General features: G+C 46.9%; 1 protein-coding gene across 8 annotated transcripts in view; it reads left to right on the top strand.

The window, feature by feature from the left end:
* The first annotated feature begins 621 nt into the window (after positions 1 to 621).
* The window catches only part of GATAD2A (GATA zinc finger domain containing 2A), a 92,523-nt gene continuing 69,665 nt past the window's right edge, over positions 622 to 23,479 (top strand). For 2 of the 8 annotated variants that reach the window (XM_032465173.1, XM_032465166.1), the window contains exon 1: positions 623 to 955. The gene's annotated coding sequence lies outside the window, so the exon portion shown is untranslated. Of the gene's footprint in view, positions 956 to 12,630; positions 12,935 to 23,479 lie in introns of those variants that run through there. The other 6 variants (XM_032465167.1, XM_032465169.1, XM_032465170.1 and 3 more) reach the window with 6 other exon arrangements.

Here is a 23,479-nt window from a genome sequence, read left to right as displayed (position 1 = left end):
GACTCTAGACAGAAAAGAGCCCAGAGGCAACGAAACCCCTCGGGAACAAGGCCGGGCCACAGCTCGCCCAGTGTCCTCAGAGCGCGCCTCATGCGGCCCCGCCTACCTCCCGGCGTAACCGCCCCACGCCCGCCCGGCCCAGACAGCCTCCGGTGCATTGTGGGTGGGGCGCCCCTGCTGAGCACTGCGGGGAACCCCCTGCCCAGCCAGTTGTCGGCCGCCGGGCAGCCCGGCGGAACCCCCCTCCAGTGTCCGAGCTAGCCGACCACGGATTGACGCGTCCCGTAGGCCCCGCCCCTTGAGGTGTTCCCGCCCCAAACCTAAAGTCCCGCCCCCTCAGCGCCCTGACTGGACCTGAGGCCCGCTCCACTCTTCCATTGGCCTTCCGCCCGTCAGTCACCTCATCCCGCCTCCTTGGGTCCGCCCAGGCCCCCGGCGCGATCCCGAGGGCTAGCCGGCACGTGCGCTCATTGGCCGCTGGGTGATGTCCGTCATGAGCCTGGCCATGCCCTCACCGGGGCGCGGATCCCGGGAACCCCGGCCGGACCTCATTGGCCTGCGGCGCCGCCACTCGGTGAGACGCGTCTCAACCCGGAAGTGTGCGAGACGAAATCTGCCTAGCAACCGGGGAAGCCGGGCTGCGAAGCGGGCAATTTCAGTGTGAGACGGTGCGGCGAGACCGAGCGGCTGCTCCGAGCGCTGCGCAGCGGCTCCTCCCGCCCGGGGTCAGCGCCCCGGCGCGCGCACGCGCACCCCCGCCGCCCGAACGCGGTCCGCGTCGCCCGCGCAGTCCGTCCGTCGACCGTCTGTGGTCCTGTCGCCGCTGCCGCCGCCGCCGCCGCGGGCGCCACCTGAGGGAGCTGCCGCCGCGGGACCCGAGCGGACCGGACCAGACCCCGCCACCCGAGGCCGGCCGGGGCCCGGCAGCCACCCGCAGAAGCACTGAGCAACTTCGGTGAGTGAGGGGCCGGCGCCGCCGGTGGCGGGTCCCCGGCTTCCGGTGCCCTGGGCTTCTCAGGGGCTTCCGCTTCTTCCAGGGGGCCGTCTCCAGTGCGTGGACCCTCTTGTCTGAGGGAACCCGCTTCTCTGAGGGACCTCACCTCTTTGAGAGGAGCTTCCCTTCCCAGAGCGACCCCCCCATCTCTTTGAGGGACCACTTCCCCGAGAGCCCCGCCTCTCTGAGACTACCCCTCCTAACTTCTCTAAGGGGACCCCTGCTTCTCCTAAGGGTTGCGTTCTCTGAGGGACTCCCTGCCTTTCTGGGAACCCCGTCTCCCTGGGGATACCCTGCTTCCCTGAGGGACCCCCGCTTCTCTCAGGAGACATCTCTGCTTCCAGGGGACCCTCCCCCTCACTTCTGTGGGGGACCCCCACCTCTCTGAGGAGATCTTTGCTTCTCTGAGCTGTTGTCCCACTGTTCTGTGTTCCTTTTTCGCCCTTGCATTTTTAAGGTGTCCCCCCCCACTTTTCAGAGGTCCCCCCCCCCCCCAGCCTTTCTGCGATGCTCTCACTGCTTTTCTGTCTCCACTTCTTTGGGTGATCTCTTTCTTTCCCCAAGTATCCCCCAACTAATCTGAGGTGCTCTTCTGTCAGAATCCTTCTTGGAAATGTTCCCCACTTTTCTGAGCTGTCCCCATTTTTGATGGGGTCCCCTAATTTTTTTTTTCAGTGGAGATACTGGGGATTGAACCCAGTACCTTGTGCACGCTAAGGACGCGTTCTACCCTCAAGCTATTACTCTCTCCTCCAGCCCCACTTTTTGATGAGTACCGCCATTTTCCTGAGGCGCCCCCCACCCCCACTACTCTGAAATGCCCATACGTCTAATTGGATCCTTATTTGTCTGAGGAAACATTCCCACCTTTCCAAAGTTTTTTTGTTTTGGGGGTCCCCTGCTAATCTGTGATGCCACAATGTTTAGAGGCATCTCCAGAGGTTCTCTCCCTAATATGAGATGTCCCACTCCCTGTTAGGTTCCTCACATCTCTGAAATGTGCCTCCACTGTTCCAAGATACCTCGTCTCTGATGGAAGACACGGTAGATTTCTTCATTTCTTTGAAGGGACCCCCTGCATTCCCGGGGGTTCCTCTTCCACTTGTCTGAGGACATACCCCCTTTCCTGAGGTTCCCCTTCTGAGTCTCTAAGGGAGAAACTCTTCCCTCTGTTCTCCTTGGAGCCCCAACTTCAAGGTTCCCCTACTTCTGTTGGTGGTACCCACTTCTCTCCATTCTGGAAGGAGGGATCAGAAATATTCAAGCCCCCCTGCCCCCCAACCCCAGTCTTCTTGGAATGCCAGATTAGGGATATTCTCTGAACTTTTACCTCAGCTTTCAGGGACCTGGAGGATTGTGTGGCTGGAAGGAAAATTGGGAGTCAGGCGAAAAACGCTGTTTTCTCTTACTCTTTAAGACCTGCTAGGTTTAGGGGAGCAGGAGCTATTGCCAGATGACGGTCTTGGTTACTCCATTTTGAGCCATGAAGCCACTGCAGTGTTGTCAGGCGAGTGTAGAGGTGGGAGGGACAGGGCTGGGGCATTGTCCCCCCATTATCACACTTTCAAGTTGTGGGACCGACCCACTTCCTGTCCCATCCCTCGGTTCTCCCTCTGCCTAGTGTAACTCACTTCCCCCACCACACTCCCACTCCTCCAAAAAAAGGAGAAGAAAAACACTTCTTTAGGCTTTCCTGCTGTGTTTTCTCTCCCTAGGCCCTCTGATTTACCCCTTGATCTCTAGAGAATCCTCAGTTTGTGGGCCACTCTGGTTTGGAAGGCAGGGCAAGAAGCAGGAAACGGGTCACGTTAGATCCAGGAAGGGTGGAAGGGAGGCAAGGATCAGGGGATTTGAATTCATTTCTCTACCTTTTAGATGACTTCAGCCTGGCCCAAAGGAAGTTTTTACGTGGCCTTTACAAATCTCATGTGTACTTTTTTTTAATGGCCCACCCTGGATTCCAAGTTCACTCCAGTAGCTAATTTTATCTGTTTTGCCAAACGCAGAGCTCTCTGGAGCCCAAGTAGATGAATGCTGGCATTGAGAGATGGTCCAAAGGACAGGAATGAACTCAGTTTGAAACCTGAGTAACTTGTAACCACTTCGTGTCCACATACAAGTCTCAGGCTAAAAACGTGGGGAGAATGTTCCTGAAGTGGAGTTCTGAAATAGAGGCTAAACTTCTGTTTAGTTTAGCGTTTCAACAAGTTCCTCCCTCTGACTCTGCTAGAACTGCAGGTCACTTTACAGTTTGACTTAAGGCTGTCTCTCTCCTGTTCATTTCCATCTGGGTCTTGCTTAATTTGAGTCCTTTATGAAGACTCCTGCCGAGGCTATAATTTGAGTTCTAAATCTGTCGGTGGACCATGTGGACACAAGTTTCAACTCGAGCTATTTTCTTCTGTGGAGAAGTGCTTGGAGAGTTTCCTGGGCCCTCTGCTCCTGGGGTAGTCAAGTCCAGGCAGGAAGCTGCTTCAGACCTGGTTGCTCTTCTACCGCCTCTTCCTGGTCAGCTGTAGGCACTGCCCTGAGGGGAAGGGGAAAGATGGTGGGGGAGCTCAGGGCTTAAGGTGCCTTGTGACAGGGTAGAGAAGTGCTGGCACATATTTATGATTTGAAATGAAACCATTAGGACTAGCATGGTGGGCTGTTAGGGAAGGGGGATCTTTGAAGTCAGAAGGACCTGATTCAGTTTCTGGGTCTGTTCTTCCTAGCCATGTGGCCTTGGATAAGTTACAGCACAAGATTGTCATGTTACTAAATACTTGAGGGGGTCACATTTCCATGAATGTGTGTGAAGGCGCCTGCAGATGGGAAGTGCTTCGTAGACGTGTGAATGAATGAATCTGAGATAATGAACAGGAGGCAGCCAGCACAGTGCCTAGCACATGGTTGGTGTGCAGTAAAGGTTGATTGTTGTGCTCAGAAGATTAGGGTTCTGGCCTGGACTCCCAGAGCAGGAAGCACTTGACATTTTGCCAAGCTAGATATGCCCTAAGAGCAAAGAGAAAGAAACTTGATATGTCTCTTGAAAAACCCACTGCCCACCTGGGTCTAGTAACATTTTTCTGTGTTCAGAATGGCAGACGTGAGATGGATTTGCTATGTGGCAAGGGTTTGTGTTTGCTTTGGCCTTGCTTCCTCCCTCTGTAAAATGGGGTAATGTCTGAGTTAAGGCCAAGGAGATGTATTGCTATAATTAGATCACAGGCAAAATAGAAGATAACAGTGAACTTGAATTGTGGGAAGAAAAAAGAAAGTGAACCATAAACCTAAATATCCATATTTTGGGACTGCTTGAGTGAGTGATATGCAGCAATGACCTGGTGAGTGATCTCTTCTTACACATTAGAACCTTGAAAGAAGAACCATTCTTTTAGGGTAGCAGATCGGATTTGGGGATAAAAGACTGGGAAAGTGATGGACAAAGTCATTTTTTGCCACACAATAATAGTACATTGAGTTTGTGGCTTAGTGACCATGAGGAAATCAGAATTCACCTTGAGGTCTCAAGGATCCAGAGAGCTGTGAAGATGCTAACTTAACCTCTGGGGGTGGGGGCTGGGGAGGGCAGGACACTTTTTTTTGCTTTTTTTTTAAGAGGGTTCTTTCTTAGCAATTAGTGAAAGCCCATCATGGCTGGTGAGTTGGGCCCAGCCCTTTTCACTTACTCATGTGGGGACAGATGTCACTTGCCCCTGATAGCTAACACTTTGGAGGTAGGGGGAAATAGTGGGTGAAAAATCTGTTAAGGCTTTCACTGCACCACTCCCAAGTTTGAAGAAAAGATCTTTCCCCCACCCCTTAAAATATTCCTCTCGCTCTCGCTCTCTCGCTCTCTCTCTCTCTCTCTCTCTCTCTCACACACACACACACACACTGAGTTTACTATTGAGCCCAAGAAGTATCTGCCAATCTGAAATAAATGTTAATTCGTTTAAAGGCATTTATTCCATTGTATAATCTTAATTCTTTTAAAGACATTTATTCCATTGTATAGGAAAGGAGCAAAGTTTATTATTTTTAAAATATAAATCATAAGGTAAACAACTTTAAAGGGATTATTATCCCTTTTGAAATTATGCTGTATCTCTTGTGCACCACAGACTTCACTCTGGTGGATGGTGGCGCCACCACCGAGTCTCTTTTATCTAACAGGAAGTTTTTTAAACTTTTTTTTTTTGAATTGAAAGATCCTTACAGCAATAAAAACCCTTGGATAGTTAGAAATGATATTGATCTAGGTACATTTATTAGATGTAATGTAACGTGGTTATCCGTTGGTGGGCAGCTCTAAAAGGCCTGTGGGTCCCAACACTACTGCTCAACTTCTAACTTGGGACGATAAACTGTTGATTTATATAACTGAAATAGCTAGGGAAGTCAGGGTTTCCTTCCTGTTGGAGACAGCACTTGGGGCATTAAATCCCTGTGGGATTTTGATGATAAGAAAGAAGTTGACCTCTTTTGGAATTGGGAAATAACTACTCTGTGGAGTTGTTCCATCCAAATAAATGGATGTTGTTATTTTCAGTTCCTAGTATTAAGTTTGGCTTTATCCTCTCTGCAGCCCGGCTGTCTTTATTTATACTGATGCATCTTTTGAATATGAATTTATCCCTCCAAACTGGCCTGTAAGGGACATTTGAACACTCAAGTAAGGGCTTTACTTACCACAGATTTTTCTGTGTAGCCATAAGATAGTTTTTTTTTTTAATGCAACTTAAATTGGATTGAAAAATAGAAAATGTTAAATCTTCTGGCTCATGTAACTTCCTGTGCCAGCAAATAATTCAGCAATAAATGTCTGCGTGCCAGTGATGCACCAGGCACAACATGCTCAGCTGGGGGCCTAGCAGAGAGCTGGACAGTGGCAGTCAGCCCTCAGGGAGCTTACATCCCAAGTAAGTAAACAAATGAATGAAAGAATATCTCAGAACTTCTTTGGGAATATCCCTGGATGTTTGGAACTTGGGGTGGAGTTTCTTGGAGGTTTGGAAGTGAAACCTATTACTCTTCTAATTTCTTCACTAGAGTTCCTTTCTTCTGTTTCCTCCCTCTGAAAGGAAGCAAAAATTATGGTGTTTTCCTGGTTGATTGTTGGCTGTTGGCACCAGTTGATCCAGGATGACTGACTGTGGTCTTGGAGAAATAAGAGAGAGTCTGGAATGGTTATTGCCAGGAGCATTTTCAGCTTTGCTTTTTCTTGAAGTTGGTGGCAGTGTGTTTTTGGAATCCTGTGGCATTTCTTCATGGCAGTGTGTATTATGCAAAGAGATAAACAGCTCTAAAAGCCCTTCCCACCTTATTTGAAATCTTAAAAAAAAAAAAAAAAAAGAGTTGCACAGAGTTTCCTCTGCTTAAGTGTTCCCTCTGGTACTGGGACTGGGGACCTGCTATATTGACTTTCCTATGTTTTGGCCGGATTTGATGTTAGTCCACATAGGTTAATTGTGTGACTGGTGCTTCTCTTAAGTAAGTGAGTAAGTGCACTTGTGAAGGGTGGAGCCAGAGAGCAAGGGTGGATACTCATTCAGGACCCAGGCTCCAGGAGAGAGGGAGCATATTATAAGGAGAGTTTCTGGCAGTCTCTTCTTTTTCTTTCCTTCTACCCAAGTACTGACTCCTGAGGTGAAGAGGAAGGCCCAGGCCGGAAGTGGGCGTGGACAAGTAATGCAGTGTACACGTGACCAGGCTCCCACCTCTGGGCTCTGCTGCCTTTGGGAAGTAGATGCTTGCTCTCTCTTCACTTCCTGTTCCCCGCCCTCCAGGCTGGGTTGTTGGGCTCCAGCTCATTCAGGTTTTCACTTTTTGCTCAGTAAGCTGCTTCGTCAGAGCTGGGAGCCACCAGTGGACCTGCACTTAGCAGTTCTGGGGGTTCAGCTAATGTACCCACAAATTCAGGACTATCTGGCAGGGTGGTTAATGGGATGGTTTCCTATTGTATTATCACAATGTTCCCTGCAGGAGCATGCCTGCAGAGGGCTGTTCTGAAGATGTGTATAGAATTTAAGGAAGCAGACAGTAGATAAGTCCTTCTGCAGGAGTGTGCTCTTAAAGACTGTTTGCTGTTGTCTTTGTTGCTTTGTAAAAGTACCATGGGAGGCCCTGTGTGCAGTAGAAACTTAAGAGCCAGAGAGCCAGATTCCGCCACTTGCTTGCTTAGTGACCTCAGGAAGGTGGCCTAACTGCAAGTGGCCTAACCTCTTTGAGCCTCAGTTTCCTCATTTGTGAGATGGTGATGGTAAACACCAGGCAAATGGCTGGATTGCTGTAGGTGCCTAGTAAAGGTAGTTGTTACAGAATCATAACAAGGCTGACTGTCCCTCTTGAGGTTGGCACCCAAGTTTGGATAGCTATCTATGGCAGTTAATACTGCCCAAGAGCAGATTGGTCTGCACTGGGGCCACAGGCTGCTATTTATGACTGAGGGACGATCTAGAGGTTCTTGGATTGGCTGATTTTTCTCAGTATGTTCCCTTAGTTCGTTGTAGCCTTATACTGCCACTGCTGGCAAATACTCATTTACCTTGCCAAGGGTCAGGCACTTGGCTGGACACAGAAACTCATATGCTACCAGGAAAAGACAGGTTCATGAACTGGTAAGTGCAGCAAAATGCTGCAGTTGGATTGGGGAAGGAGGGACTATTTGGAGAACCTGCAAAGGAAAGGGCGGTGGGGAGAGCTACTTGTTAGGTGGCTAGGCACTCCCAGAAGAGGAACAGCATGGGCACGGTCAGGGACCTAGAGGAGAAAAACAGCCTGGTGAGTTCCCTTGATCTGAGGAGTTTTTCTCATGTAAAAGTCAGAGTTTGAACTGAGCACCTTTGGCAAGAAAAGCCCAAAGTTACCTTTAGAAGTAGAGAGTCTTATAAAATACGCCATAGTAGGATTCAAAATTGAATTCAAATTAAAATAATGTCCCCCCAAGTAAATTAAAATAATATCTAAATTAAGCTCTGAATAAGCATTTTCAATCAGAAACCAATGATGACCAGTGAAATCAGACCATGTAGACTCTGTATGAGGTCAACATGGAGTTTAATCTCCTAAGGAACTTCCAGAGAACAGATAAGGGGGCTGCTGAATATTTTTCCTTTGAGAATTGTCGTTTAAGCTGGTCTGAAATTCTTAACACAGCAGAATGATTTTTTTTAAACTTGCATGACATTTTCAAGGTTTAGGCTTTATATTTGTATTTATATTTATAAATCTTTCAAATTCTTATTTAACCTCTTAAAGTATCTCTATTGAAGATTGACTTTTGACCTAGATTTGAAATAAAGATCTTACTGCTCCCAAACCAGGAGTTGGTAAAATTGTAGGCCTGTTATCAAGCGGTAAAGGAGAAAACTAGAAAGACCCGCCTCCTGTATTTTCTATAGTGAAATACTGGGCACCAGTAGAGGAGGGAGTACTCTTCCTATTAGGAAGACTTCGGGGAGAAATGTTTTCCTCCTTCCTATATCATTTGGAAGATCTGCCATTTAATAACTGGGGAGGGTGGTATGAATTGGATACCAGGTTTTTAAAACATATTTTCCTTCATGTCTAAACCAAGGATGTTTATTAGCAGACCGATGATGTGACTAACACTCTTTGCTAAGCAGGTTTGAATAGGTTGATCTTTAGACTTGACTGTCATGTAGCATTTTTTTTCTGGTGGTTTTCTGATTTTTTTTTTTCATTTTAATTCTTTAATTCATAGAAAACATGGTTCACTTGCTAACTTTTCAAAGACTTAAAATTGATCTAAATTAGGTGTGCATTTTTTTTTTTTTTGTAAGCCATGTATAGACACAAAAGAGATATTCCTTGCCAACTGGTGACACATGCAGATGAAGACAGAATGGGAGATACACTTCCGGTTCACAATGATACTTCTGAGCAGTCTGTATTTAACCCTTTAGGGAAGCATCTGTGCTCAGAACCCTGTAATAGTGTGTTATCATGGCTACACAGAGACTAACTGCAGATGGAGCCTGAACTCCATGTTGCATTGACACTAAGTGTTTAGAATCGTGGTTAGAAAAGATACTTAAAACAAACACATGTTGACAAAGTGGCTCATCTCTAGAGAGCTATGTTTCAGAGAACTTTTCTGCATACACGACAGGGATGGGGCAAACTGGTGCTGACCTGTCCCCCCAAAACTCCTGATCTAGTGTAAAAATGTTGTGATTAAAAAAATTGACATTTGTTGCAGCAGCCGTAGTGTTGGGAGTATTGTATTTTTCATAAGGCATAGCCCCTTTAACTATATCCTGATCCTAAAAAAAGTACCAAAAATATCAAAGTTCTAAGGAAATAAAATTCATATAGAAATGAATCTTTTTCTTTCCCATCCAATTGCATTGTAATCTCAACATCTGAGTGTGAATTTGGGGTGAAATAAGAAACTGTAAAATAATCCTCTTTTAGAGATTGTGATTACATTGTCCCTAAACTCAATGAAAACAGTTTTAGACTTCAGAGTACTAAAAATGTGAAGCATGGAAAGCAGTCAGTGCTTTTCTTCATAAGGATCCCTTTTTAAAAAAAATTTTAACATGGTACACTTTTGAGTGAACAACCTGTTTATTCCTTGGAGAGTATCAGAAAACAAATGGGAGCCTAATATCATTGTTTGATATTAGAAATCTAAAAATTGGTTAAAGTCTACATAACTAGGTCTGCTTATCTTGTAAATTTAATAAGTGGTTGACAGATCATTCTGTGTTCTGAGAGAGAAAGCCATCTAGAAAGTTTAAAGGATAATGAATCCATCCCTTTTCAGCCTTTTCTGCCCTAAAGCCCTCACACTCCGGGAGTAGCCAGTTCTGGTCCTTGTCTCTGCTGTTCTGGATGCCTGGGATGTTCATCCATTAAGAGATGGCTCAAACGTCACATCCATAGAGATTTCCCAGACTCCTCCTCAGGCAGGGGAGCAGCCCCTTCCTCTGTCATTCCTATCTTTCCTATGAATGCATCTCCTACATTGAAATCATTCTAAGTCTTTCTGTGCCACCAGCTTGTGAACTTCTGGGGCTGGTACCTGCAGGCTCCCCAGCCTCAAAACCCTTGGGATGAGTGGTCTTTTAGACAGTTCTTCTCGATCAGTGTTTTCACATAAGACATCTTAAATTTTGTCCACCAGAAAGAAACCTTAAAGAAAATTTCTGATTAAAACCAAAAAGTACAGTACCTTAAACATGCAATAGGTGATGCTACTGTTTTTCAGTCAGTTTCACACTACTGTGGACCAATTTCTGCTTTATAAAAGAGGACATGAACATTGAATTTGGCCCAAATTTGTTTTCTTCAATCCCTCTGTTGTAGAAGAATTAGCTCAGATGATGTTTAAAAGTTTATCTAATAGATAATATTAGAAAGATAATTAGTGTATTTCTGCCGTGGTTAGGGTGGAAGGAGGTTTGCCTATTGCTAACAAGGATTTGGTCTAAAGGATATGAAGTGAATTTGGCAGGAAGTTTTGTTTAACTTAGTAACAGAAGTGTTTTTAAAGGATTATATTAACTGGTATCCATAAGTATTAATTGACTGCCTTGTTCTTAAGGCAGAGGGAAAACTTCAAGAGAAACATGGTTCTTGTCCTAGTTGTCTCTTAATTAGAGTTTTTTCAGTTTTAGAATGGCATCTGAAGATGATTGCATCATATTTCATAATCACCCAGCTGAACTATTTGCTGTTTAGTCTGGTACTAGGCACTGAGGCAGCAAGGTCTTTAAGCCAAGCAGCCTCAGCTTTCACCTACCTGAGCATCAGGGACCCCAAAGGTATGGATTCACTATGGTTTTTTCCATCTACACACTTGGCCCTCTCTTCCTATCACAAAAATAAAGTCCAACTATTTCACCCCACCCTCACCCCTGCTTTTCCAGCTGATGTTGGCACTGTCCTCTGGAGCAGCCCACCTGTCACCAGTGCACACCTCAGTCCACGAGGGTGTGTCATTAATATGTCACAGCTGATGCCTCCCTCTTTAAAACAGGATGGTTGTCATCTTGGTGAACTCGCACAGGGTTTGCAAGCTCAGTCTCTGGAATCCCTACGTCAATCTCAAGTCTTGGGTCTCCCACCTGACCACACTTTGCTCTGTTTGTAGTTAATTAAGTTGGCATTAATCAAGACCCAGGTGAGGAGCAGTGAGGTAATATTTTGCTTGTATTGCTTTAATATACATCATCTGATTAATCGTCCTAGCATAAAGCAGTTCTCAAAATGTACAGCTGCTGAATTAGAATGAAAATCATGGATATTTGCTTTAACCTATCTTTGCATATGGGATCAGGGAGCTTCCTACATTCCTATACTAGGTCACCTGTTTGAGAATAAGACTTTTTTGTTTGGTTTTTGAATTTGTACATTTGAATTTCTTTGTAGCAAAGCAAACTGTTGACAAAACTGGGTCAGGGAAGGTGTTTGGGGGTCAACAATTTGTATTTTGTATCATTTTTCCCTTGAGGAATGCTTCTCTTTTAGCCTTGGGGAAGGCATGCCAGATGTTGGCACTAAGCTGTTGGAAGATTTTGGGGGTGTAGTAGGGGGTGGAATCAATGACAAAAAGTTGCCAATTAGGTGTGGAACTCAACACAATTAAAATGGGATTTTTTGGAACTTCTTTCTGGGGTGGGGGCTCATAGCAGAAAATTTTATTTGTAAAACTTACTCTACATTGTTTTTAAAGTTTGGGGTCAAGACCAATTGTGGGTCAGAATTACATTCTCTTTTTAAAAATGAAATAGAAAATATCACTACATTGCAAGTGGTAAACGTATGTTTGATGAAACTTGTTTCATTTGTATGAATATGTATTAGGATGTGTTATAAAAATTAAAAGCCGCTATTTAGGATTCTAGGTGTCTCATTATGAATTATTTGTTTTAACACTGTAAAAGAACGTGGAAAGGACCTTTTTGGTGATTCTTCAGAACCTAATCTTGATATTGAGAGCCTTCTTGTGATACTAGATATTTTATTTTCCCTATTAAAATTGTGTTTTGTTTTATGTAGTTTAACATCTCCAAAGCCCATCCTCTCTTAGGTCAGACTGTGTTTCCGCCAAGTCACTGGAGAGGGAAGGGTACAGATTTGTTTTCTTGGGAGGTTTCACCTTCTCCCAGAGGCAGATTGGGAGGTAACTAGAGAGGGAGAGCAGTCATCCCCCAAGTGTCTTTTCAGTGAGTGGGTCTGGATCTTACTTTGTAGAACTCTCTTCCCTGCGCTGGATAAGTGATGGCTTAGCTGATCCCCTGGAATGGAACTTCTGTGTGACGACCCCGAGGGGGTGGCATTCTGATTTTGGTTTTCAGAAGCAGCCAAGTTGCTTGAGGTCTCGCAGCTCAGTTGGAGCGAGGTCAGTAGTGAGCGCGTCGTGAGTCAGCCCTGGGCGCGGCCCGCCCTGCTCTGCCGCGGGAGAGCTGGCGACGACCCCTTGGCCCTGCGGCAGGAGCCCGCCGGAGCCCGCGTGGGAAACCGACGCACGGGGTCTGGCGTCCAGTGGGGCGCGATCAGGAGGGGCGGTGCTTCCGGGGCGGTGCCGGCCAACACGACCCCGCCCACATCGCCAGGCCCCGCCCTCCAACCGCCTGGCCCCGCCCAGCCGGGCGCGGGCGGGCGGCGTCGCCTTTAAGAGCTCCCCGGTGTTTTGGGGGCCGCGGGCCGGGCGCGCTGACCTGGTGCGCATGTCCCGGGCGGTGACGCCGGCGCCGGGCTCCATGTGTGCGGCCGAGGGGCGCATTATCTGGCCGGCGGCGCGGGCGGGCGGGCGGACCGGCGGAGCGAGCGCCGCGGGCCCGGGCGGCCCCACAGGCGGAGCGAGCGCGCGCGGCCCGGCGCCCCCGGCCCCTCGGCCGCCCGGCCCCGCAGGCGACCCCGACCCCGGCCCCGCGGCCCCTTGAACCCGCGCTCTGCTCTAGGGCCCGGCCGGCCCGCGGCCCGGTAAGTTCCGGACCAAACTTGGCGGGGGGCGGGGGCCGGGGTCGGGGTCGGGGTCGGGCAGTGGATAGTGGAGCGGCGGGGGCGGCCCAGGGTCGGAGGGTCGGGGGGCTGTGAGAGACCCCTGTGTGAACATGGAAAAGTGAGAGCGAGCGAGTTCTACTCCTTGTATTCAGGGAGCGCCTTCCTCGCGCTTCCCCGGAAAGTTCCGCGCTCCGACGCCGACCGGGCACGTGGGGGCCGGGCCGGGCGGGGGTCCCGGAAAGTCGCGGCGTCGCCGCTCTACCTCCTGCGTTTCCTTCGGGGCCGGGGGAGGGGCCGGGCCGCGAGGCGCCGCTTCTCAGAGGCCGGGACGCGCGGGGGGGCGGCGGCACGTGGGCGCGCGGGGCGGGGGTCCCGGGAGGGAGGCGGGGGTCGCGGGCGGGCCGGGCCGCGGCGCTGAACCCCGCGGCGACGGCGACGGCGGCTGCGGATCCCGTGTCAGAATAAGAGTCCCCGCGCGCCCACGCCTGCAGGGCCAGCCCTCCCCCCCGCTCGCTCCCTTCCTGCCTGACCCCCTGGAGCCCTGGGACCCTTCCCCCTCTCTGGGTTCCAGCCTTTCACAGGGCCTTACACTTTAAATTTGCCTCCCCATCTAGGCGGTGGCTGTATTGATTTCCTTTTTCCCACCTGGAACGGGTCGGCATCAGTGACTAGACAGCAGCAGCTGGCCTTTTAAAGGGATTATTGCCAAGAATCGGAATTGATCACTTCAACAAGGAAAGGCTTATGGGCAGGGCCCAAGCTTAGAGTGTGACTGACACTTGGTGTTTGCGCATACACTGGGACCCAGAAATGAATGAGGACCCCTCCTTTAGGAATTCGATGACACCTTAGGTGCACGTTTCTGCCCTACCCTGGGAGTTTTGCAAGGACTGCTTAATTTTGTGTATTTGACCCTACACCTTTAGGTGTGTAGTTCATTCTTATCGTAAGAGCTTTGGATTCTTTAGATCAAAGTCCGAGTGAGTCACTTGAGCCTTTAATTTTCTCTCTTCCTCACCCTTTTACTTCTCTCAGTTTTCTTGGAGTACACAGTACTGGTTAAGTCTCTGGTTCTGTGTGTCCATTTCACACAGTGACACCTTCTGGCTGTGGTAGCACAGAGAAACGAAGGGACAATCAGCCTTGTGTGTAGTTGCTTCAGTCTTGGACCTATTGTCCTTTTGATGTTCTTTTTCTTCTGGTAGTGGTTACAAGTTTTCTTTTAAGTTAGATTGTATGAAATAATGTTTACTGGCACCAGATCAGTACATCAAGATCAGTAGCTTGTTAGATCTGACAGCAAGCTGTGGTGGAAAGCTAGTAGATCATACTGGTCTGGATTCTAGTGCCTACTATGTGTCAAGCTCAATGCATAGACATATTTCAGTGCCCCTAGCAATCCAGTGGGAGGGGAAAGTATAGTCCCCACTTTATAGATGAGGAAACTGAGGCTTCTGAAGGCCAGGCTGCTTGCCCAAGATTGCTGAGTAGTGGAGAGGCAGAGCTGGGCTTGCGTCTTCCCTGCGGGGCAACAGAGCCCAAGAATGCTCCTGTTTGCGAGCCCAAGGTGTGAGTATTTCCTGAGGGCTCCTAAAACAGAGGGACATTTACTTGTCCAGGCTCCAGTGCACCTCTCCTTGGAGTTGGGGAATGACCTGGTGACACCATTTCTAGCCCTGTTTTGTCCTCAGAGAGCAGAGTTATAACAGCTGACTTTTAAGAACCAAGCCACAAAGTCACTCCTTTGCTTTGCTTCCATAGCCTACAACTCAGAAAAATTGGCCCTTTTCTAGGAAGCAGTTTAGATTGGGGATTTTGAGAGTGATTTACTAGACCCTCTTCTTACATACTCCCTCCACTCTTCATCTTTCATCTTCTGTTTGTCCCCTAAAATTCTGAAGCTGTTTTTACAGAGGATTGCCTCTCATCTTGGATATGGTGTAGAGAATGGGATGGCTTCTGTATTAATGATTTGGATGCATTGTTATTTCCATTCAGATGACATCATTTTTTTGTTAATGTCAAGTCATCTCTATTAATGCAGTATCATTCGGCATGTCCTACAATCTTATATTTTGATAGTGAGGAAAGAAGTAATGCTGCTCTTGGTAGAAAAAATCCTGGAAGGATTTGTACCAACATGTCAACAACAAAATCTTTGGATTAGGGTTAGCAGTAGGGTTTTTGTTTGTTTATTTGTTTTTGTGTTTTGATTAAACTTTTTGGTATCTCTATTTTCTGATTTTTTAAAAGTCAAGGAACATTGTTTATTTCTGTAATAAAACATTTTAAAGACTCCAATTCTCAATTCTTCAGTAATTCTCACTTGTTTTGCATCATTTATTTTGTGAATTTCTGGTGTTGCAAGTAGTGATTTCTGGATTGATTTATTCAATAAATGTAAGTGTGAGTACTGTGCCTCCGGTGCTCAGTGGAGTTTGCTGTGAGATTAGTGGGAGAGAAGTCATAACTAATCTCATAAACTTGGGGAAACTTACAAAGGCCAAGGAGAGAGGACACTGTGACCTGGTGAGCAAGACTTGAGGGGGGCCTTCAACTGGGATCAGAGGATGTGTAGGAACTAAATAGGTTAAAGAGAAAAGGGAGAGCGTTTCCGGCAGAGAGAGTGCTTGGGACTGAAGGAAGATTAGTGTATTTGAAGCAGAGAGAGACAAACAGGCAGTCAGTCCCCCAGGGCTGAGGGGGTCTGGAATTTACCTTGAGAGTAGTGGGACCCCATTGAAGAGGATAAAGCAGGGACTGGTGCCGTGAGGAAGTGTTGGGGATCATAACTAGGACCTCATAGACCTTAGATAGCAGAGGACTGAAAGATGCACCTGAAGGACGTGAGTGGGGAAGTAGCGAAGCCTTTCTGAAATGTTGGCATTTTTTTCTGGTGTTTCATTCTCGGGAGAAAATCAAGAATGACCTGCAAGGTCTTGAATGTGTCAATTTCCCTGAATCCATTTAAGGACTGTTGGTGTGCTAATCTCTGAAAGCGTGGGCAACTCAAATGATTGTCTGGACAAAACTGCCTGTTTGGAGTTGGGATGTTTCTGTGCCATCAAATGGAACGGACAAGGCTATTTTCCTTAGGCTTATTTTTTTCCCCCTGATAATTGAGTTAATTTATGCTCGCTGTAGAAAACTAGGAAGATTATGAAATAGGTGAGTAGGTGAGGTCTTTATGAGCAGTTGTCCTGGGGGTAATAGAGCATCGTTGGGATTTGCTTGTAACAAGTGTCAGGTCGGGAAGTGTGGCAGAACCAGAAGAACGAGTTGGCAGTGTCATAGTTGGAGGCTTACAGAATTGTGCTGCCTGCTAAGTGTCGTTGTTTGTTAGAATGGATGCTCTTGAGTTATCTGAACTGTTTTAGGAGGTGAGTTAGATAATCTGGCCTCAGATTGCTATTCTTTCAGGTAATGAAACTTGTTTCAGGTGCTAACTATGCAAAGCTATATCTTTGCCTTGAATTAGGAAGGTAACATGTTAAGACAGTTGAGTTAAAAAAAAAAAAAAAAGACAAGGGACCTGAAGTGGTGGCAGTGAGGTGGAAATAGTGAGATGGTGTTATTAGAAACAAAAGTACCAGCTGGGGACAGATCTTGCATACTTGTGGATTCCAGCAAACATGATCCAGGACATTTTAGTCAAGAGGAATGTCAGACCACGGGCTTCTTGCCCCTCCCCTCGCTTTTTAGGCTGTATTTGTGACCTCTTTTTGTCTGATGAAAATGTAGGTTAGTCTTTTAGAAGACAAAGGAACTTACTCTAATTAAATACCTGCAAGTAGCCCTAGGAAGTGACTGGGAATCATCTGGGAACCCTCCAGGGTATGTGGGAAAGGGTCCTTGCAGCTTCAGTGTGCTGCACCCACTTTCTCTCTCTTTATCTTCCCAAAGGTACTTGTTTCACAGGTGAGTTTGTCAGAGGCCTTGCTTTCCTGTTCTCCTGATTCCCAGTTCGTGGATTCCTTACATAAAAGGACTGAGGACTTGATATCTGTCCAAGGAACAGAGGCCAGCATCTAAGGTAGAATGTGCTGGCAGGGGATGGGTTGTACCTGAAAGGGGGCTCCCAGCAAGTTGAGGCAGGACTCTGGGGGAAGGATAGAGGCTATAAGACTTTGAGGCTGCTTGGCCTCAAAGATAGACAGGTGCAGCTGCAACTGAGGGCAGAGAGGGTGGAGGCAGAGGCAGCACGGGGGACTGGGGAGAAGGTCTTCATTTGTTTGTGGTTGAAGAACCTTTTTGCCATTCCTCCTGCAATTCCATCTCTAGACGTGACACTACTTGACCCGCCTTGCTGGCCAGGTCTTTTGATTTGAACCTTCAAACATAATTAATCCTAAATGAGGTAATGCCTTTGGGCACACTTAAAAAACTCCTGCTGCATTATAGTGGCCAACCAGCTCCTCCTGGTGCCTGGGAGGTTGTTCCACATCCAGTGCCTCCTGCTGTTTGCCAGGTGGGGCTGTGGGCCTGTTCCCAGGCAGCAGGTCCCTAGAGTGGTGTTGTGGGCCAGCTCAGGCTTTGCCTTAGGTTGGGTGTGAGTGAGCTCCACCCGGCCACTTGCTTACGACTTGACCTTAGTGAACCTTGCCTTCTGTTTCCCATTTCTAAAAAGGGAATAGTAATGTCTACATTGAATGACAAGAGTTGGGAGTGAGATAATAAATGCAAGTGACATAGCACAGCACCTAGTGTGTGTACCTGCTCAGTAAACTGGAGTTCAGTGAGTGTAGCATCGTGACTAGAATAGAGGAGGCAGAGCCCCAAAGCATGAATGACTGCTCTGCTTCTCTTGTGTGGAGCATCTCCGTGGGAGAAACTATCACTGTCTGCTCTGTGTCCCTTGGAGCCACAGCCTTTCCCCACATTTCAGATGGAAGATGAAGTCCTTACAGAGGGTAATACTTGCCAGGATCACTTTGCTGATTTTTCTACAGCTGGCATTGGGCCCTAGCCTTTCTGATGTCAGACTATGAATGTTTTTGCCACCAGCCTTAGCACCTCCCTAGAGATACAGAATGGCTGGGTTGGTGATGCCTCACCAGGGCAAAGGAGCCACAGCCCCTTTTCCTGACCTGGGGCTTGCTGAGCCCCACATTCTGACTTTCAGGGAGAGCCCCTCCATCTGTAAGATGGGAATATGTTTGCCAGGCAGCTCTCTCATGGGGTCCCGCCTTTGAGAACCAAGAGGGTCCCCTGTACCTCTGGTTTTATCCTTGAATAGACTCTGGCCAGGGATGGGAAGTGTATTGCTTGATGGTGCTTGCAGTGACAAATGGGAAGTTCTGGGCCCAAATCTTGTCCTTTTTCCACGTTTGCACTTACAGCTCTCTAGCCAGTTTGGGAATTTGACAGGTCTGGCTTTGTCATTGACTGCAGCTTACTGCGCTTCAGCTTTGGGTGGGTTGCCTGGCCACCTGGCTTCAGCTTTCCCATCCATAGATGGGGATTGTATTTTTAACTTCATGGGATGGCTGTGAGGACAAGTGGGAAATATTTGAAAGTAGTCAGGGGTACCCTAGCCCTTGCTCCTCCATTCACCTCTGAGACAAAATCCTTCTCCCCCTAGTAGACAACTACATGATGATCCCCCTGGGGTGTTACATCTCAGTTGTCACACACAATGAATCACTCAGATGGAGGAACTAGATTTTCTTTATCATAAAATCGCACCGCAGCCTAACAATTTAGAGGTCTTCAGGACTCATTGTAAGGAAATCTCGACCTTAAAAGGTCAGTCAGGTTATCCCAGAAAGGAAGTGAAAAAACCCTGTGGCTTAAATCTACATATAATCCCAATGTAACATTTCCTTCAATCCCAGTTGTTCAGTGCTGTTAGCCTTTGAGTCAGTAGCTGTTAAACTTGACAACACATTCTTACCTTAGAGGCAGCTGCTCACCATAATCTTGGAGGTGAGTAGGTTTCAGGCCAATATCTTCACTTTAGTTTCCGTATGGTGGGATTTTGTAGCAGTGGCAATAAATTTTTAAGTTTTCTTGTGTATTTTGGGCAGGTTCAATCTGTCAGCCAGTTCTTTTGTTTGTTTGTTTTGTTTGGAGGGGGAGGTATATAGGTTTATCCATTCATTCATTTATTTATCTATTTTTTTAAACGGAGATACTGGGGATTGAATCCAGGATCTGGTGCATGCTAAGCATGTGCTCTACCACTGAGCTATACCCTCCCCCTGCCAGCCTGTTCTTAAGACTTTGCTGCTACAACCTTCATTCATCCTCAGAGGAAACACATTTTTCCCAGTTGCCGAATGGTTTGGGGAAAGTAGGAACAGGCAAACTGAATTCTTGGTTTGAAGGCATTGATTGAATTGGTTCTGTCACCCCAGACCTATAATGTTCTCAGGACTTGCATATTATTGACCGAACACATGAGCTTCATTTTCTGTTCTCTCATCTCCTATTGTGCATGTAAAGGGTTAATGCCCACCCCCTTCAATGGCAGGCGGTTCTTTCAGAGGATTCTAGAGTCAGATTCCTCCCTGGGATTCTCTTATATGCACTGGAACCCTGGGATATTTTGAGGGTTTGATTAGTGTTTTCCTTAACACTTTTATTTAATTAGCTGACCTCAGCAGTTTTGTATGTGGGTCATCTGTCTTTTGCTTCCCCTCTCCAAACTTTTTAACTTTTTATTGTTGAGTTTTTATTGTCTCTTTCAACCTTACAAGTGACATTTCCTGATGCTGAAGTCTGAGGACACCAGAGTACCCTCAGGTGTCAGTAGTAGGTACTGCTTGGTCTGCTTTTGAAACTTTCTTGGTCGAGGATGTTAACATACTGAGTCCAGATTGAAATGTAATTGCAGCTTTACTGTCAATTTATATTTTGTCAGGCAGAGCGTTAGAAATGTAACCATTTTTGGTCCTTGGGCAGCAGATAAGTTTAACATTCACCTGGAGCTGGCTAGCTTGCTTGTGTGTGCTGTTTTGTTGAAACCAGCGTGCAGCATACAGACTTCAAGATGAGCGGGGTATCTTGATGTTTCGAACTGGAAACTAAGGCCTGAGAGGAGGAGTGGCCTACTGTGGGTTGACCTGCAGAGGAGGAGAACATAGATCTCTGTTCCCTCCTGGAGTGGTCTGATCTCTGTCATTCTTATTTCTTCATGGCTTGGTTAGTTTAGTATTTTTTGTTTTTAGGTTCTTCTCTTTATTTATGTAGTCCATTGGCAGGTTTCCTTGTCAGGGCCTTGTCTTTTGGGGTCATTGTTGTGTTTCTAATGTGAAGATGGGTCAGGGCACAGTGAGGAATTCTGGAATTCTTCACTCAGGGCTGGTTCTGGAATCTCAGGGCTGCCTTAAACAAACAAACAAACAACCCCCCCCCCAAAACTCAATTCCTGTTCTGAAATGGAGTGGGTGATGGCTTTCAATTTTGAGAGCATTAAATTGCTTTTCCTCATCTATTAAAAAAAGTAATGGCACTTATTATTGAACTTCAGGGGAACCATTTTGGGTGATCATTTCAGGATTCAAAAAAGCAACCCGTATAAATTAAATAAGGTGGAATGGGCTAGACATCAGATCCTGTATCAGGTTCTGATAGTCAGCTGTGCAAGAGTTCAGGGCAAGAGTGAAGGGCCTTAGCACTCAGATAAGGGTGAGTCTAGAACAGCATAACCTAGCTGCTAAAAAGCTTTGAAGGAGGTTATTTTTCACATATTCTTTATATGTAGGGGAGTATGTTCTGCTTGCTGAAGTGGTCCTTAAACCATATCACAAGAGAACTGGTTAGAGGAATTGAACATGTTTTTGGAAGAGACAGTATTGGGGGTTGGGAGTGGAGAAGGGGTTCTAGGAGGCCCATTGGTGAGTTGGGATCTTGGCTCAGGATTGGCCGGTAGGCCTTTCCTCCTGCTGGTGCCATTAGGCACCCACTCACCCTCTCAGGGAGGATGGAGAGGTTCCTCTTGCTTTCTGTAGGTAAGATCAGGTGACCTTGCCACAAATGGCAGCAAAAGTGGACAGGTCACCACCTGGGGAAGGTGCTCAGCTTTGGGTGAGCAGATAAGAGACATGCACTGGCCTTTTAAGTGAAGTTTAAGATGGTGGGAGCATGTGTACTTTGTTGCCTTGGTTTATAGCAGAAGGGAGAAGGATACTTAACTTGCTTAGAAAAATTAGGGTCACTTTGATCAGTTTAACCAGTCTTTTGAATCTACTGAACCAGTGTTGGCTTTTTTTTTTAAAAAAGCTATTTTAAAAAGTTAACCCACTGACATTAAAAAAAAATCTTCTGAGCGTGTACTTTTTTAAAAAATATTTTTATAGAAGTATAGGCAGTTTACAATGTTGTGTCAATTTCTGGTGTGCAGCATAACGTTTCAGTCATACATGAACATACATTTGTTCTCATATTCTTTTTCACCATAAGTTACTGTAAGATATTGAATATAGGTCCTTGTGCTGTACAGTATGAACTTGTTGTTTATCTCCCATTGATGTTTAAGAGCAGAAACTACTCAATAGATGCCACATGGAGTGAAATGCAGCACAGGCTTCTCATTACCGCACAATGGAATGACCAGAGTAGGAGACGCTGGCTGTGTGATTCTCTAAGCAGAGCTTCTGAGCCAACTGGCTGAGATGAGTGGCAGGGATGTAGAGAAGTCCTTGTGACCAGGTGGTCCCAGCTCCAGGCCAGCTCCTCAGGCTTTGAGTAGCCCTCATTTTAACTGAAGTGCATTGTACAAATATAATTTTTGTTACATGCCATGACATGAGAAAGATGGGGCATCTGATTTGTGCCCTCCATGCACACTATTCTGAGGTGATTTTTCTTGGTCTTGGGTTCATAGATTCTGTGAAGAAGGTTTGTCGTGCTGGACTAAACTGTTCACAAGGAGTTCCCTGCACCGGAGTGTCAGTAAGGGATGGAGTTGGCGGATCAACTTCCTGGACCTCAGGGTTTATGGAAAGTCTTAGTGGAAAATAAGGTTGAGGAATGATTATTGTTGATGACCTTAAATGGAAGACTCTTTACACCTCATCCTAAAAGCATGGAGAGCCCTCAACATTAGTGAGGAGGAGAATGTCTGTTTGAATTGGTCAGGGAAGCCAGTGAGGTAAAAGGGTCATTGATAAGAGGCAGGCATGAACTAATATGGCCTTGAATTAGCCTGGTAGGGAATGAAAGGCAGGGACAGGTGCCAGAGACACTGTGTGTGGAGATTGGGTGGTGATTAACTGGATACCAAGGGCTGAGGACAAGACATCTGTCTATCCAACAACTGGGGTCCTTTCCCTGCTGGGCCTGTGCTGTGCCCCTGGGTTCTGGTGATGGGTGAGATGGCCTATTCCTATCCTTGGGGGTCTTACCACGAGACAGGGCAAGATGCCCTGGGAAAGAGGACGGGTAGGCAGGAATATGTCTGAGAGGTGGCAGCTGAGTGAGGACTGGAAGGTGACACAGGTCCTGAGATAGTGGGTCTTTGGTTTTAGGGATGCTGAGTTTGAGCAAAGGTGAGATGAGCTGAGTCGTGGAGAGGGTGGTCTGAGATGTGTCTACTGCCTGGGAGAATGGGAGTATTGGTCAGATAGCCTAACCTGTGGCCCTTGATGGCTACTCCCTGTTTCCCTGGGCTGGGAGAACACAGTGGGTTGAGGTGTGGAGGTCCTATGTGACCATCAGGACCTAGGACCCTCATGAACTGGAGGGGTATGTCTTTGATCCTGGCACATCTCAGCTGGCTCTGGAGGCTGGGTGCAGAACTTGATTTGTCCTTGTGTTTCCTCTTCCCCAAACTAATAGTGCTTTGTGTTAGATGGAAGTTTGATAAATAACAGGCAAAAGAATAAATATCTGAGGGACTATCTCATATATGAATTTGGTCTGCTCTGGAACAAGAATGAAGTAGTAACAAATGGATGGAAATTAGAGGGACATAGCCCTTAACTTAGCCTGAGAAGGAGCTTTGTGGCAATTAGAGGGACCAGGAAGAGGCTCGATGTAATTTCTGTGTCCTGGGAGCTGGTTGGTAACCAACATTTTCTAGATTCTGAGGATTTTCCAGCTTGAGGTTTTGGACACTTTTTCAGACAGACCTAGAGTGATTATGATGCCTCTCTGAAACATCCACATGAATTATTCCAACAGCTGCTGCTTCCTAGTTTGAGAAAGTTTCCCTACTTCATGCATTGCTCAAATGTTTTCAGATCCTGGCTCTTCTGGCAGAATTCAGGGAGAAGACAAGTGGGTGTCCTGCTGAGTGACAGTACTGGTGTTGAGAGTAGGGAGGGGTTGTCACAGGAAGGAAAGGGGCCTTGGGGATTTGGTACTTGGGAAAAAAAATGACTTGGGTCTGAGACTAACATCTGCCTGGTGATGACCAAGACATCATCAGGGTCCTGATTTTGAAGCCAGGGGTGGGAGCGAGGAATCAGGTGAGTTAGGTGATGGCAGCAGCTTGGTGCCTCATAATGTAGAGCTGGGAGGGCCAGCACATGCTCTGCCCACTACCCACCTTAGGAAGCCATCCCTATAGGGCCTGGGCTG

This window comes from Camelus ferus, chromosome 22 (assembly GCF_009834535.1).
Source record: "Camelus ferus isolate YT-003-E chromosome 22, BCGSAC_Cfer_1.0, whole genome shotgun sequence".
Classification (NCBI taxonomy): Eukaryota; Metazoa; Chordata; class Mammalia; order Artiodactyla; family Camelidae; genus Camelus; species Camelus ferus.
Note: the sequence above shows the minus strand (reverse complement) of the source record. Positions and strands in the feature narration are given on the sequence as shown.